The sequence below is a fragment of the Podarcis raffonei genome, chromosome 4 (genome assembly GCF_027172205.1).
Source record: "Podarcis raffonei isolate rPodRaf1 chromosome 4, rPodRaf1.pri, whole genome shotgun sequence".
In the NCBI taxonomy this organism is placed as follows: domain Eukaryota; kingdom Metazoa; phylum Chordata; class Lepidosauria; order Squamata; family Lacertidae; genus Podarcis; species Podarcis raffonei.
Genome location: NC_070605.1, coordinates 53,530,190 through 53,544,347, shown reverse-complemented (window position 1 = coordinate 53,544,347; position 14,158 = coordinate 53,530,190). Strand labels below are relative to the sequence as shown.

At 39.8% G+C, this 14,158-nt stretch overlaps 1 long non-coding RNA gene across 1 annotated transcript; it reads left to right on the top strand.

Moving 5' to 3' along the window:
* Window positions 1-6,820: 6,820 nt before the first annotated feature.
* Window positions 6,821-13,515, top strand: LOC128412977 (uncharacterized). Its single transcript, XR_008330213.1, has 4 exons — window positions 6,821-7,196; window positions 10,648-10,759; window positions 11,659-11,825; window positions 13,008-13,515. It is a non-coding gene; the product is annotated as an uncharacterized LOC128412977 (long non-coding RNA).
* The last annotated feature ends 643 nt before the right edge of the window (window positions 13,516-14,158 follow it).

Sequence of the window (14,158 nt, the reverse complement as noted above, 5' to 3'; positions counted from 1 at the left end):
TAGCTTGAGCACCACGTCTTCCTATTAGCCTGTGGACTTGTCTACATTTGAGCATTATTTAGGTGTTAAACCATTCCCCCCCATTCAGATTTAGCCAGAGTAGACTACACCCACACGTATTTGAATTTGTAGCAACTATGAGTAGCAACTTTGGTATTTCCAGTACATACTAGTAGGGAAAGGTGAAGGTAAAGGACCCCTGGACAGTTAAAGGTAAAGGTAAAGGGACCCCTGACCATTAGGCCCAGTCGTGGCCAACTCTGGGGTTGCGGCGCTCATCTCGCTTTACTGGCCAAGGGTGCCGGCGTATAGCTTCCGGGTCGTGTGGCCAGCATGACTAAGCTGCTTCTGGCGAACCAGAGCAGCACACAGAAACACTGTTTACCTTCCCGCCGGAGCGGTATCTATTTATCTACTTGCACTTTGATGTGCTTTCGAACTGCTAGGTTGGCAGGAGCAGGGACCGAGCAACAGGAGCTCACCCTGTCACGGGGATTCAAACCGCCGACCTTCTGATTGGCAAGTCCTAGGCTCTGTGGTTTAACCCACAGCACCACCTGCATCCCCTGAACAGTTAAGTCCAGTCAAATTTGACTAGGGGGTGTGGTGCTCATCTCCACTTTCAGGCCGAGAGAGCTGGCATTTGTCCACAGACAACTTTTCTGGGTCTTGTGGCCAGCGTGACTAAACCGCTTCTGGCACAAAAGGACACTATGACAAGTGCCAGATCCGTTTACCTTCCCGCCTCAGCGGTACCTATTTATCTACTTGTGCTGCTATGCTTTCGAACTGCTAGGTTGGCAGGAGCTGGGACAGAGCAATGGGAGCTCACCCCATTGTGCTGATACCACATACTAGTAGGTCCCGACAGGGCATGCACACAGAAAGTTGTGTGTGCACCTTGTTTATATGTGTGTGTGTGTGTGTGTGTGTGTGTGTGTGTGTGTGTATAAATCCCTGCCCAAGAAGTGTGCAAAAGTACCCAGTTGGGCAATTTTAAATTTGCTTGTGTGGTTTTCTGGCTTTGTGAAAATCTGAGAGATCAAAAGAGGGGTGTGCTCCTGTCATGCCCTTACTAGCTCACTGGAAAAATAAATGAAAGCAATTATAAATTCCTAACACACACATTTCAGATTGTTCTTCAATATACATGGGGTGGAAGTTTTTTTAAAAAGTTTTTAAAGTTTGCTTATGCAGTTTTCTGGTTTGGTGCAAAGCTGAGGGTTCAAAAGTATCCTCCATTCAGCGGTACATTTGAAATACCATATTTTTTGCACCATAACACTCACTTTTTTCCTCCTAGAAAGTAAGGGGAAATGTCTGTGCGTGTTATGGAGGGAATGCCTACGGGTGGCATGCCTACGGATTTTCCTCCTCTAAAAACTATGTGCGTGTTATGGTCGGGTGCATGTTATAGAGTGAAAAATACGGTAGTTAGAAGCATGTTGGAAAAGAAATGAAAGCTTTCAGGAAGTAGTGGGCATGGAAATGGTAGTAGCAGAAAGTGACAATTAATTCACCCATCCCCAAACACTGAAACAAACAGTCTGCAACCTCAAGTGCAGTGGTTTATGCAGTGGGCAAAGTTTATCAGATTATCTACATAATGGGTAAACCCAAATTTACAGGGGGAAGGCATTGTGATGGCTGGTGCTTGAGGGTTATGTTATGTGGACTGGGCAAATTAAATGGGAACACAAACGGTACACATAACATTCATTTAAAGGCTTATCTACATTGGAGTTTACTGTATATCTATGGTAATGCCTATATTGGCCCTCTACTTTAGGTCTAAAGTTAGTTTGCTTTAGGCATCTGGTTAAAGACACCACTGTAAAATCACACATTTGATCAGGGTCTAAGGCTGCAAGGCTACTCCTACTTACCTGAGAGTAAGCCCCATTTAATTCAATATAATTAGGCATGGCTAGGATTTGGCAGTAATTGCTGCAATTGATAGTGATTCATAGATTGGGAGTTTATGTATTATAACTTGCTGGGGGGCTAATAATATTATCAAATTTGGTTTAGCCCTATTGTCACACCATTGTGATTGCTGTCTATTATAAAAATTCAAGTTAAATACACATACCACATTTGTAAAAAGGGTATACGTAATACTGCATCGTGTTGACAATTTGTACAAACAGCACAATGTCATAGAAACTGCACTATAACCTAAACTTTGTCTTAAACGCTACTGGAGTCTCACAACTGATCAATGATATGCCTTATTCAACAAACACAAATGAATTAATTCTCCCTATTGTCTCCATCTGGTCAAATAAATCTTTGTCCCCAGGGTGTCCCTAAACCCCAGGGACCTTCTCCTGAATGACAGAGGTGGAACATATCTACAGTTGCTCAATGGCATCTGTTAGGTGCCTTTAACATCTGGTGCTACTCTTCTGTTTGAACCTGTGGCGTGACCCATCTAATATGTGCTAGGCACTGTACAAAAATAGAAAGAGCCAGTCATTGCCCAGTGATTCACAATTTATTTACTTAAAACAGTATATATCACCTTTATTTCACATATTGATTTCAAGAGGATTTGATAGGAAACACTTTCTCTTTGAATGTTCTAGCATACTTCTATTTCAAGCCAACCTGCAAAGTATATCACAAATATACTAGTAGTTGTGTCATTGATTTATTTAGCAACTTAATTGCATTCCCACGCTATAATAGAGTATCTACAGGTGACCAAAGCAACTATCTAGTCTACAAAAGTGTGACTTAACTGTATTGTTTGTTATGTTTTGTCTGGAGGATACAGTTCACATGGGCTTACTGTCAAATGTGGGTATAGGCTTCAGCCCTCAAAAGAATCTCCTTGGTATCATGGAAAACAATAACATAAGGAAATATGAAATAACATTTCCTGTGACATAGCACACAAATTTCAGTGCAATCCTATCCATCTCTACTCAGAAGTAAAAAACCCCCTCACTGAGTTTAATAGGACATAATCCCAGGTTTGTGTGCATAAGTCTGAAGCTTTAGTTACTTCTACTTTTACTGTACAACACAGCATGTCTGGTATTTCTTGTAATTTAATTATATACTCATACTAGCATACATAGTAAACTACAGTCATTGCATCACAAGGAGCTCTGAGCTACACCTTTGGAACCAATATGTGAAGGAGATTTTGAGAGAAATTCTGCCACCTTGTGGAACCCCAAGCCAGCTGGCATTAATATCTCACAAGTATCACTCACATACTCTTTCCCCTCTTTTTTCATAGGGTTCCTTCCAATTTCTGCTTTTCTCCCAAAATCTCTTTCGTGGCTTGGTTCCAAACTTGTAGCTCAGAACTCCACGTGATATAATGATTGTAACTTACTCTTCATTTATGATAGTAAGATGGTATGTTTGTCTCATTACACTACTTTGAGGTTTTCCATCCCTGCACACCTCAGAATGACTGGCCTAAGCCATTTTATATTGTGACAGTCATTTGAACTATGTAACCTACCCCACATTCTGTCCATTCCTTTATTACAATTGTTGAAAAGGTGGTGAGAGCCTGCTTGTCTGCCTGCCTTCTCCTGAACAAATCTGCTGGTGTGGCTGAGAGAGACATTATTAGAAAACTGAGAGGGGAAGGTAATGTTTTTCTAATTGAGAAATCAGTGTTGTCCATAATACATTATTATATTTGATTTGATTTTTCTAAAGTATTTTCAGTTGAAGGATACAAGTGAAGAAACCATTCCTGGATTTGAGATGGATTACGCCACTGTATGGATTAAGCAGTGATTGTATACAGTAAATGAAGATCTCTGTACCTAGAAAGGGATTAGAGAAAAATATAAATATTCCGTTTTCTTTTTCCTCTCTGCTCACTTTGCATATTTGGCAGCTTGTTCTGTAGGGCCAGTGTTAACTGGTTCTGCAGGATCATTCAATCATTTTCTTATTGTACGTGGATTCTTTCACACTAAATTGTTTTTCAAAGCATGGGAAAACTTCACAGTAAAACTACAAAAGAAACCCAACCTAGCAGTATGATGTATGCCAGGATGCCATGCCAAATGAAATCTAGAAACCATTACTTAAAGCATTTAAGTTCCGGACATTCTGTTTTTTTAAAAAGTCCTTAAGAAAAACAGACGAGCCTGTTCCTGCTCTACCCAGTAGCAAAATCTGCAGCATAATTTTAAATATGTATACTCAGAAGTAATGCCTTTTATTTCTGTGGAACACATAATAAGGGTGCATAGGATTTAACTTTTCTAGCCTGATATTTCCACCAAAATTGGTTTTGTGGGAATGGGCATTCCTCTTAGATATTGTAGCTTAATTGAGGTCTGTATAGAGCAACACCATTATCTGTGTGGTCTAAGGACATGTGGCATAACTATCTTTAGAAAAGGCTGGATGACCTACAAATCTCATGCACACTGCCTGGAATCCCATGATGAACTAAATGAGGGATATAAATGCACTAAATAAATGAAAGAATAGCAGGATTCTCCATGTTAAGATGAAAAAGAATTGACTGCTTGATGTTAAACATGAACACAAATATACCAATGTACAGTACTGGAAACCTGCTGGAATGGAGAAAAGCGGAGGTGCAATTAGTCCCAGATAGATAGGGGGAAGCATATTTATTTTACCTATTAAGAACATTTATGTCCCCAGCCTTCTTTCATGCCTATTGTGAGCATCTTCGGACCATATTCCCTTTCGGTGGGCATTTTGGAAAGTAAAATCTCCTGTTCTCCCATGAAATGAATGGGAGCAGCTGTACAAAAGTAGGGCAAGTTTCATTCATTTTAGTTGGCCTTGCCCAAAAGAATGTTCCACTGGATTGTACTGATGATCTTTTTATACCTTCTGGGCACTTCAGCCTTGATAATACCTTTTATATTATTAATTTTAAAGCTTCTGAAAGTTGAACAGCGCTTTTTCTTTATTGTTCCTGCCTATTGCTTGCTGTCTTGCATTTGTATTGTGCCATCTACTTCCTCTCCAGATATATTACGGATCTCTTCCCAATGTGTAAAATGTTTAGTTCAGTAATAACACATGCATATGAAAATGTGGTCCACGGATTGTATGTATGTATGTATGTAATTTTCTAATCTATTTCACTTAATCATAACAATACTGAGCCACTAGATGGCATATTTCCACCTATAACAAATGCAATTAATACACTTTTTCTTCTCTAACCTTCTTATCTTCTCATCTTCTTATCCCTATAATGTAGTTAATTTACTTTGGTTAGTTTGGAGGCTTCCGAGTTTCCTGAACACTTAATCTTATAGGTAACATTGAGACTAGGTGGGATGAGACTCACAACTGAAATATAGCAGATTTGGGAATCTACAGACCAGTTGGGTTGATGTTGGTAAACTTCTAAACAGGTTGGCCCAAGTAGGCAAAATTATAGAACAGATTTTTAAGTGATTTTTATCTGTGAGCATCTAGAAAAGAACGTTGTGATTTCTAGGATCCAGCATGAGTTTATCAACAATGCATCATGCTAGGCCAGCTGTATCTCTTTTTTGATAGATATTAGTGCGGTAGATCACTTTGATTTCAGAAAAAAGGCATTTGACAAGGTATCCCATGATCTGCTTGTTGACAAGATGGTAAAATGTGGTATAAAAATACTCAGGTCGGTCCACAGATGGTTGAGCAACCATACCCAACAAAGACTCATTAATTGGTTCTGTATCAAACTGGAAGGAGATCTCAAGTGCCACAGAGTTTTCCATGTGATGTTCAACACTTTAATGTTCTGCACTTTAATTTGGTTTCATGAGAAATAATACCAACTAATTCCTCAGCTCCCCCCCCCCAACCTTCAGGTACGGTAATTCCAGTTACATGAGGAGAGAGAGCAGGGGTATGCTCATTGGCGCCACCCCCTAGATGGTGGTCTTCATGGCCCTTCCCTTCAGTCCCCATTTGAGCTGAATGCCTGTATCTGACAGCCTATTCTGCTCAGACTGGCTTCTCATGCAATTTGGAACCCTAATCTCCACAGCATGAGTCCCACAAGTAAGGAAACAAACCTTGTGGGCATTATCCAACCAAGTAGTTCCTTAGCTGTGCAACAGAACTTCCCCTCCCTCTCCTTGTGCCCCTTCCCAAACTATGTTCCTAGATTTCCCTCAACCCCCAGAGCAGGTTGGGGAGGGTGTAAGGGCTGCACAGGAAGGGGAAGGAAGAGGGGGGAGAAGTTCCACTGCACAGACAGAAATCCTTCAACTAACTGAACTGTTCTGTTGGATACTATGCCATGTTCTGAAATAGCATTTATTATCCATGTGTACCTGACGACAGAAATCATGGAAAGCAAGTAGTGTACCAAGTTTCTTCCATCAAAATGTGTCCTACTGCTGGGGATTCTGAACACAATAACCAGCACATTTTCCATGCAAAAAGTTGCCTGGTCCAGGTACCAAAAAGTTGGTACTCTACACAGCAACTCAGTACCTATGGAGAGTTTACATATGCAACACAGTTAAAATCTGTTCACAAATTAAGTCTGAATATATGCCCCCTCAGTTCCACGCCAATCTCAGTGCCCCTTGATTGCTGTCACCTGTTCCAAACCTGTAACTATTAACTTAACCTGTAACCTGTAACTTAAAATAAAATATTGGGGGGCCCCAGGAAAGCCCCAACCCGTATAATTGATCATGCACAACATTTGAATGCCAATGCCCATTAACATGGGGGGAACCCAGCCCCATCAAATATTTTATTGTGGGGTCCGAAAACACCCCTCCCCCCAGCCCCTAGGAGTTGGCTCCTATGGTGTTAAGATGAAGAAGAACTCTCAGTGTCCTGTTCTTCTTTCACAGACATCTTACAGATTGTGGCTATTTTGTTTTACCACTGTACATATGCCTTCCTGTATGATTTCTGTCATTTCCGTGACAAAATCTTAAACTGCCAATCTGTGCAAGAGGGGCTAATAAAAGCAGGTATTTATTTTACTGAGTTATTAATGAAGTGGTGTAGGCCTCAAGCGTCTCTCCTGGTTGTCATGGTAGCTCAGGCTGCGAGCCTCCAGAAAACATAAAAGAACAGTAAGTGCAAGACCACACATTCCACCCTGTCTTGTTGATTAACCAGGCTGTCAAATGAAAGCAAAGCACCAGTACTGTCGCTGATAAAATCTGCAAAGTGAAGAGCAACACTGCCAAACTACTCAACAGACAAGAAGCGTAAGTACTCTTCTCTGTTGCTAAACAAATTTGTGTGCTGCTGTTATAGAAAGAGCAGAGCGTAATTCCTAATGCCCAAGAAACAAGCCGCTTTCTACCACAGCAGCATTCTCTGTCATTAAGCTTCATTCCTGAAAGTCTCTTTCTGAATCTCAAACTTCAGTACCATGTAGCTTTTCCTGTGAATAAGTTTGTAAACTCAGGACAGATACTTTTAATATCAGAACACTACGTGTGCATGTTGTTATTATTTCTGAATTAACATTCTTTATATAAGCAATGAAGCTAATAAATGAAAAACAGTTCATTTGGTCTCAAACTTTTCAAGTTTATAGAGACTAGTTTTCTGAGCTGTGTTGACTGTACAGGGATAAGAGCAAATTAGGAAATTACCCGTATGTTTCAAGGATTTGTTTTATTTGTAAGAGGCTCCTGTGCTATTTAGTCAAAGCATAAAGCTACAAACCATGCAGCCCAAGTCAGTGAGGAAAAGAGTACTGTATTCAAGATTAACTTGATACAACTACAGTAATATGTGAAAGGGAGCATGTGAAAAGTGCTGTTGTTACTCCAGTGCCAGTACCTTGTGCTGTAATTCTAATGCAGTGGTACCTCAGGTTACATACGCTTCAGGTTACAGACTCTGCTAACTCAGAAATAGTGCTTCAGGTTAAGAACTTTGCTTCAGGATGAGAACAGAAATTGTGCTCCGGCAGCGCGGCAGCAGCAAGAGGCCACATTAGCTAAAGTGGTGCTTCAGGTTAAGAACAGTTTCAGGTTAAGAACGGACCTCCGGAATGTATTAAGTACTTAACTTGAGGTACCACTGTACCTCAGATTTCAAACAGTTTTAAAGACCTGGATACACTCTCACTGTGCTCCTTCAACATGTAGGAAGTTAAAAAAAGAGTTGTCAGCTTGGCAAATTTAGTTTATCATTATTTCTTTTGGAGATAATATTTTCCCTTGCATGTTTGCTTTCATGTTTAAATTGCCTCCCGTTAAAATTTTGAATTCCTATCTTTGTCAGTCCCGCTTTAGGAAAATGCTTTCTTCCAGTATCAGTAGAAACACTTAGTGGGAGTGACAGGCTGCTATGATACCACATGCTTGGGTAAAACAAACATTGGCAATGCAATCATTCCACTGGCATTTGCAAGTTTATCTAAAAGAAAACTAATTCCAGGAGCTAAAACCTGGGAGGCTTATTAAAAAAAAATTATTTCTCTATAGCTTTTCTTGTTTTAAAGGCAATGATGTTGCTTAAAAATGTGAAACAACAATACACATAGATTTAGGGCCAAACTGCACATTATAATAAGCACGTGTTAAAAAGCATGCTTACAGCTAGACATTATTTGTTTAGAATAACCAGCTGTGGGATACCCTGATCCAGACTGGGACATGGTATGGGGAGAGGGGAGGTTTAACCCTCTCAGCTCTACTATGTTCCCCACCAGAAATCCCCCCCCCCCATGCTGTTATTTGTTCCTAAAGGTGTTATTTGCAGTCAATAGAATGTGGCTAACTAAATGATGAACTACAAGAGCTATAGTTTTATGGGGTTTGCTCAGAAAATTTCAACAGGAAGGAACCATTTACATCAACTATGTGTATACCTATGCAGGGAGATCTGGGGGAAGCATTTTTCAAAGAAGGAATTCCCCTATGTGAATTCGGCAGTGAGAGTTACAACACTTACTTTCTGGGTGCTTGTTAATATGATGTCACAGGACCGTTCCATCACAAACTGCCATGACTTTGTAAGCAACTTTCTCAATGGATTGGTTCAGAACATAAGACCCCACCATAGCCTTGGAATAAGCCTTGGGCTTGTAGGCTTCCTCATACTTAGCATCTTCCCCTCATGTCCATGCTTGTAGCAAACCATTGACCGTAATTACATCTGAGGCAAAAACAAAATAAAATTATGGCTTTGGTTTTGCCTTGCAAACCATGATTGTAAATCCAAGTTTGATCTTGGTTTGCACAGCAAGCACAAATTATTTTGCCAGGTTGGTTGCAACAACAAATGATGGTTTGCTGCAAACCAAGAAAGGACATACTGAATCACAGAGTGCACAAGAAGAGGAGGGGGTCACAAACTCATTCACATAGTACCCAACCATTGTTTGCTTAGCATCCAAACTGAACCACTGTGTAGTATATTGTCAAATGAGACCCCAAAAGGGTTTTGGATGCCAGGAATACTAAAAAACAAACATTTTCTCAGAAATAAAGCCCTTACAGATTTATGTTTTTGAACAGGATGTTCATTGGCCTGGTGGAATTAACAATGAGACAAAACATCTGCACAAACTCATCTCGAAGGCTTTTGCAGTCATGACAGCAAAACAGGTCCTAGAATTTATTTACAGAAAACTAGTGGTTGGGTTTTCCCTTCTAATTTTTTTTAAGGATCAGGGGACTACTATCTAGTACTACTGGAATATTATTTATAACAAGCTCCCAATTTAATTCCATCTTATCTAGGCAGTTTCATGCTTCACCACAGAACCAACCACAAGGCCTAAATAATGTACAGTATATTAAACTTGGGAAAGTACTGTTTTAAGACTTCTACTAAACTGCTCTTTGAAAGCAGATTACTTTTTATTTCAACTACAAGGTTTTAGTATTTTTACCCTTTTTTTAGTTTGTTTTCTTCCCCTTCCCTCTATTATTTATAAACTTATTATTGTTGCTCATTTCTGTTTGTAAAATAATATGGGTAATATTCAGTGCTAGTCATACACAGTGTTTACATAGAACTAGCTGTTGGATTGTAAACTGAAATAAATGGAGAAGTAACTAATATTTTTAATGTGTCTACTCTGAGTATGACAAATGTTGGCTATTATCTTAAATCTGGCTTTTTACAATTGTGTTGTTTACACAACACAAATTTGCCCCAATATATAAGGCCAGGTCAGGCATGCATAGAGAAGCATAGAATCATATACTTGTAGAGTTGGAAGGGACTCCGAGGATCATCTAGTCCAACCACCTGCAATGCAGCAATATGCAGCTGTCCCATAAGGGGATCGTCTGGTTCTGGGAAGCGGGTGGAGGGAAGCTAATCACAGCAGAAAGGGAAGATACCCATGACTCTTCACCAGCTTGACTCATTTCTGCCTCTTGGCCTCCTCCTCTGCTTCAGCTTCTGCCTCTGATTCTGGACTTCTCTGCCACAGACTCTCCCAGCTCACTAAGACCTGTCACCTCTTCAACTTCCAATAACTCCTCCTCCCAGATGTCTCCCTCTTTTCTCTCTGATCACTCATCATTGTGCTGCCCCCTTCCATCTCTGAGCCTTCTTCCCTTGGTGGTTCCCCAGCTGGTTCCTCCCACCATTCCTCTGCATCCAACCAGTCCAGGGGGTTGTTGAAGGAAAAATATTATCCAAACATGTAAATAGTGACAGTTTTTATACCCCCTGGTTTTCAAATAGAATCTAAACACCTGAAGCAAGAAATGGAGGTAAAAGAGATCAATATAACTGCAAATGAAGATACAGGCCAATAAAAGCCTCAATGTAGGACCAGCATGGATAGCTGGCTTGGGTGAATATCTGATGTTTCCTCCCTTTATGGTTTTGATTTATGGCCTGCTACTAAAATGAGGCTGCATTTTAAGCCGTATTTTAATTAACTGTTTGTTGCTGTTGTTTCTATTACGTTTTATTGTAATTCATATTTGGTGTTAGCCGCCCTGAGCCTGGCCCTGGCTGGGGAGGGCGTATAAATAAAATTATTTATTATTATTATTATTATTATTATTATTATTATTATGTATCCGTGAATGAATGTCAGAATAACAAGCCTTGTTATTACTAGTCAAACAAAATCCAGACCTATCTGAAATTTGGTTATGAGCGCTGATGTGAGAATATTTTGATAGTGCTTCAGATCTTTTGAATATTTACCCAAAAAAGATGCTATTGCTGTTTTTCTGGTGTTGTGGATGCTTTAACATTGTTGTATAAGAAAGGCAGTCACTTCCTGCACTTCTTCAAAGGTACATAGGTTACAGATAATGAGCAATTTCTGTTAAAAACTATTCTTCTTAAATGGCAAGTAGCTGGTTTTTATATGTCTGAGTTCCAGCAAGTATTCTCTATTCCCCATTCTAATAGCCGTTCAAAAGATGCATTAAAGAACAGAAGCCGGTGATTGATCGTAACAGACTTTGTCATTGTAGTCAAACAGATTTTCCACTCTCATCAAGAGCAGCTTGCCAACCGCTACAGGGAAACTATTTTTCAAAATGCTGAATGATGCAAGCAGTAAAGTAGTTTGAGTAGGAGTCTTGAAACACGCACGACCATGTAGGTAACCCTTGGATCAAATATCAGTGCAGTGTGGGTGGTAAAAATTATCAGAGGAAGAGTATGTGGCTCAGGGTGGTACTTGCTGAAGCACAGAGAAACTTCAGGACTCACTGACACTAGTTTGTGTTGCAGAAAGAGCCAGAAAAGGTGAGAAAACATTTCCAAAAGTAACTCTTCTTGCATCTTCAAGATATAAGAGTACTGCTTGTATGGAAGAACTCTGCTCAAGCATAGCGAGTCAAGTCAAACGTGAAGTGGTGCTGGTTTTGGAGGCATGATATGAACAAAGCAAAGGTAAGGTAAGTAAATAGATATAAGAAAGTTGTTTCTCAAATACAGTATTTTTACTGAGGTTATTATTCATAACAGCGGATTATGATACTCAAATACATGGGCTGCTTCAGGTGGTATCGCAAAGGTACCAACCCTGGATAGAATAAACCAGAAACAGTAGCCACATTCACTCCCCTTTATCTTAATACCATCCCTCACACAATGAAGGATCACCTTTACTCCAACCAGAGAGGATACACACAAACTCAGAAACAAGTGGCAGCCATAGAAGCCTCTGCAGGCACACTTTAAGAAAATCTAGGGACAAGTTGCATGCCTCCTTTTGCCTGCCCAACTGGGCTAGCCATAGCATTAGGCAGAATGAGACTGCTGCCATAGGTGGCAGATTTGGGGCATCATTCTAAAAGCCATGAATGGTCAATAAGTTAATCCATTTTATTTTCACTGTAGAGGGAGTGTCATTTGAATTTTCTGCTTCAGCAGGTTCCAAAATATATTGCCTTTTTGCCGATTGGTAGATGGAACAATTAAGTGTAGTGAGAGCTAAAACCCCACAAACTTTGTTATGGAAATATAACCCCCCCACACACTCCAATATTCCCTACAAGTGATGCCTATCTGCTCCTTCATTAAAAATTACTGTAGTGCAGTTCATTCTGTACTTGTTAAAACATTTTCTAGGACTGTTGTGTTGCAGCATGTTACTTGGCAAATAGATAAACAAGTTCAGAGCTAAACAAAGTGCGAGTGAAATATTAGTCTATATATAGCACAATAGTGGTACTGTAGATGTTTTGATTTAGTTGACTTACCCGAGCCTAGAAACCAAGATAAAAAATGAGAAAACGCTGTCAGGAAACTGTTGTAATTAGATCTGCTTGTTAATGCATGATTGGGCTCATAGACATTTGTGACCAGATTTATTATTGAGGTAACTCAATTAACCTCAAAAGTGTTGCAGGTGAGATGAATTTGACCTTTGTTTAGTATTAACTGCATTTTATTGGCATCTCTGGTATGCTGTTGAAGAGATATCCACAAAGAGTCTGAACTAAATATTGGGTTTTAAAAGGTAGAAAACACCATTCTCACTTATTCGGATGGGGGAATATATGAGAGTAGAGTGGAGACAGCTTTAGGACATCTGATCCTATTCTGTCTTTGAAAGAATATTTCCTTCTTACAAGGCAACGCAGGATAAATGGCTATGATGTCTTCTGAATATCATACCCTGATCATCATGAGGAACAGAATATTCTGTGCCGCAGAAGATTTGAAATGTATGCTGGGGTACTACCTTGAAACATAGCTGATGTTGGCTACTAGTTCCCTATACACAGAACTGCATGAATAGACTGAATAAGAAAGTAAAATTCATATATCCCCGCACCCTGATACATGTTTTGGGCTACCTTATTTCATACATCCCCATGTCTGGAAGACTGCCTGCCCTTTGAGAAGTCATGTGAATGGATGCACAGCTTCTCTGAAAGCTGAGCATGTTCTAGAAGAAGCAAAGCACAACATAAGATGCCTGGACCTCAGAATATGGATCAACAACATTGTAATTCAACCCTGGAAGTAACTGACTTCTAGCACAAAAGCTCATGGAAAATTGAGCAAAGCAGCTACAACTTTCTGCAGCCTAAAGAGGTTTACTTGTTAGATCTCTTACCTTGCCTTTACCATGAGGTCCCAGGATTATAAATTGAAAATGCAGTATTAAAAACTGCATTACACACTGCTCTATGGGAGACCACACCTGGGCAACTGCCCAAGGACTGTACTTTTTTCTGCAATGAAGGCTTGCCGAACAGTTTACACCTCCAAGCAGAAATAGAGCGAGCAGGAAAATGTCACATTGCCATCATTCTGATTCCTATGCAGAGAACATCAGTTCAACTATAACACAGAGCATACTGTGCTGTCATCTGGCTATGGATTGTAATATAGTGCAGATCCTCTGAATTATTGGATTTTATTTTGTTCTCGTATTTTAGTTTTATTATGGTGTATGATGAAGCCAATAAAATTTACTTAACTTGTTGCAAATCTGAATCAGCTGCATGTTATCCTGACTGATGCCTGTGCACAGCTATTCTAGAATAAAGGAAGTGCTCAGAAGACCAAGAGGAAAGCTCCAGTCTGTATTCTATGGAAGTTAATGAAAAACTGATTCAAGGCACATCTCATCTTTGGTTATTGCATTAAGGACTGCAAAAGAATTAAAACTGAAGTCTATGAAGTAAGGACCGGTAAAGTTCAGCATTAAAATATGATAGTTTCTTATCAAAGTTTCAATGTGCAGTGTACTTCATAATCCATCTCATTTGTCTTT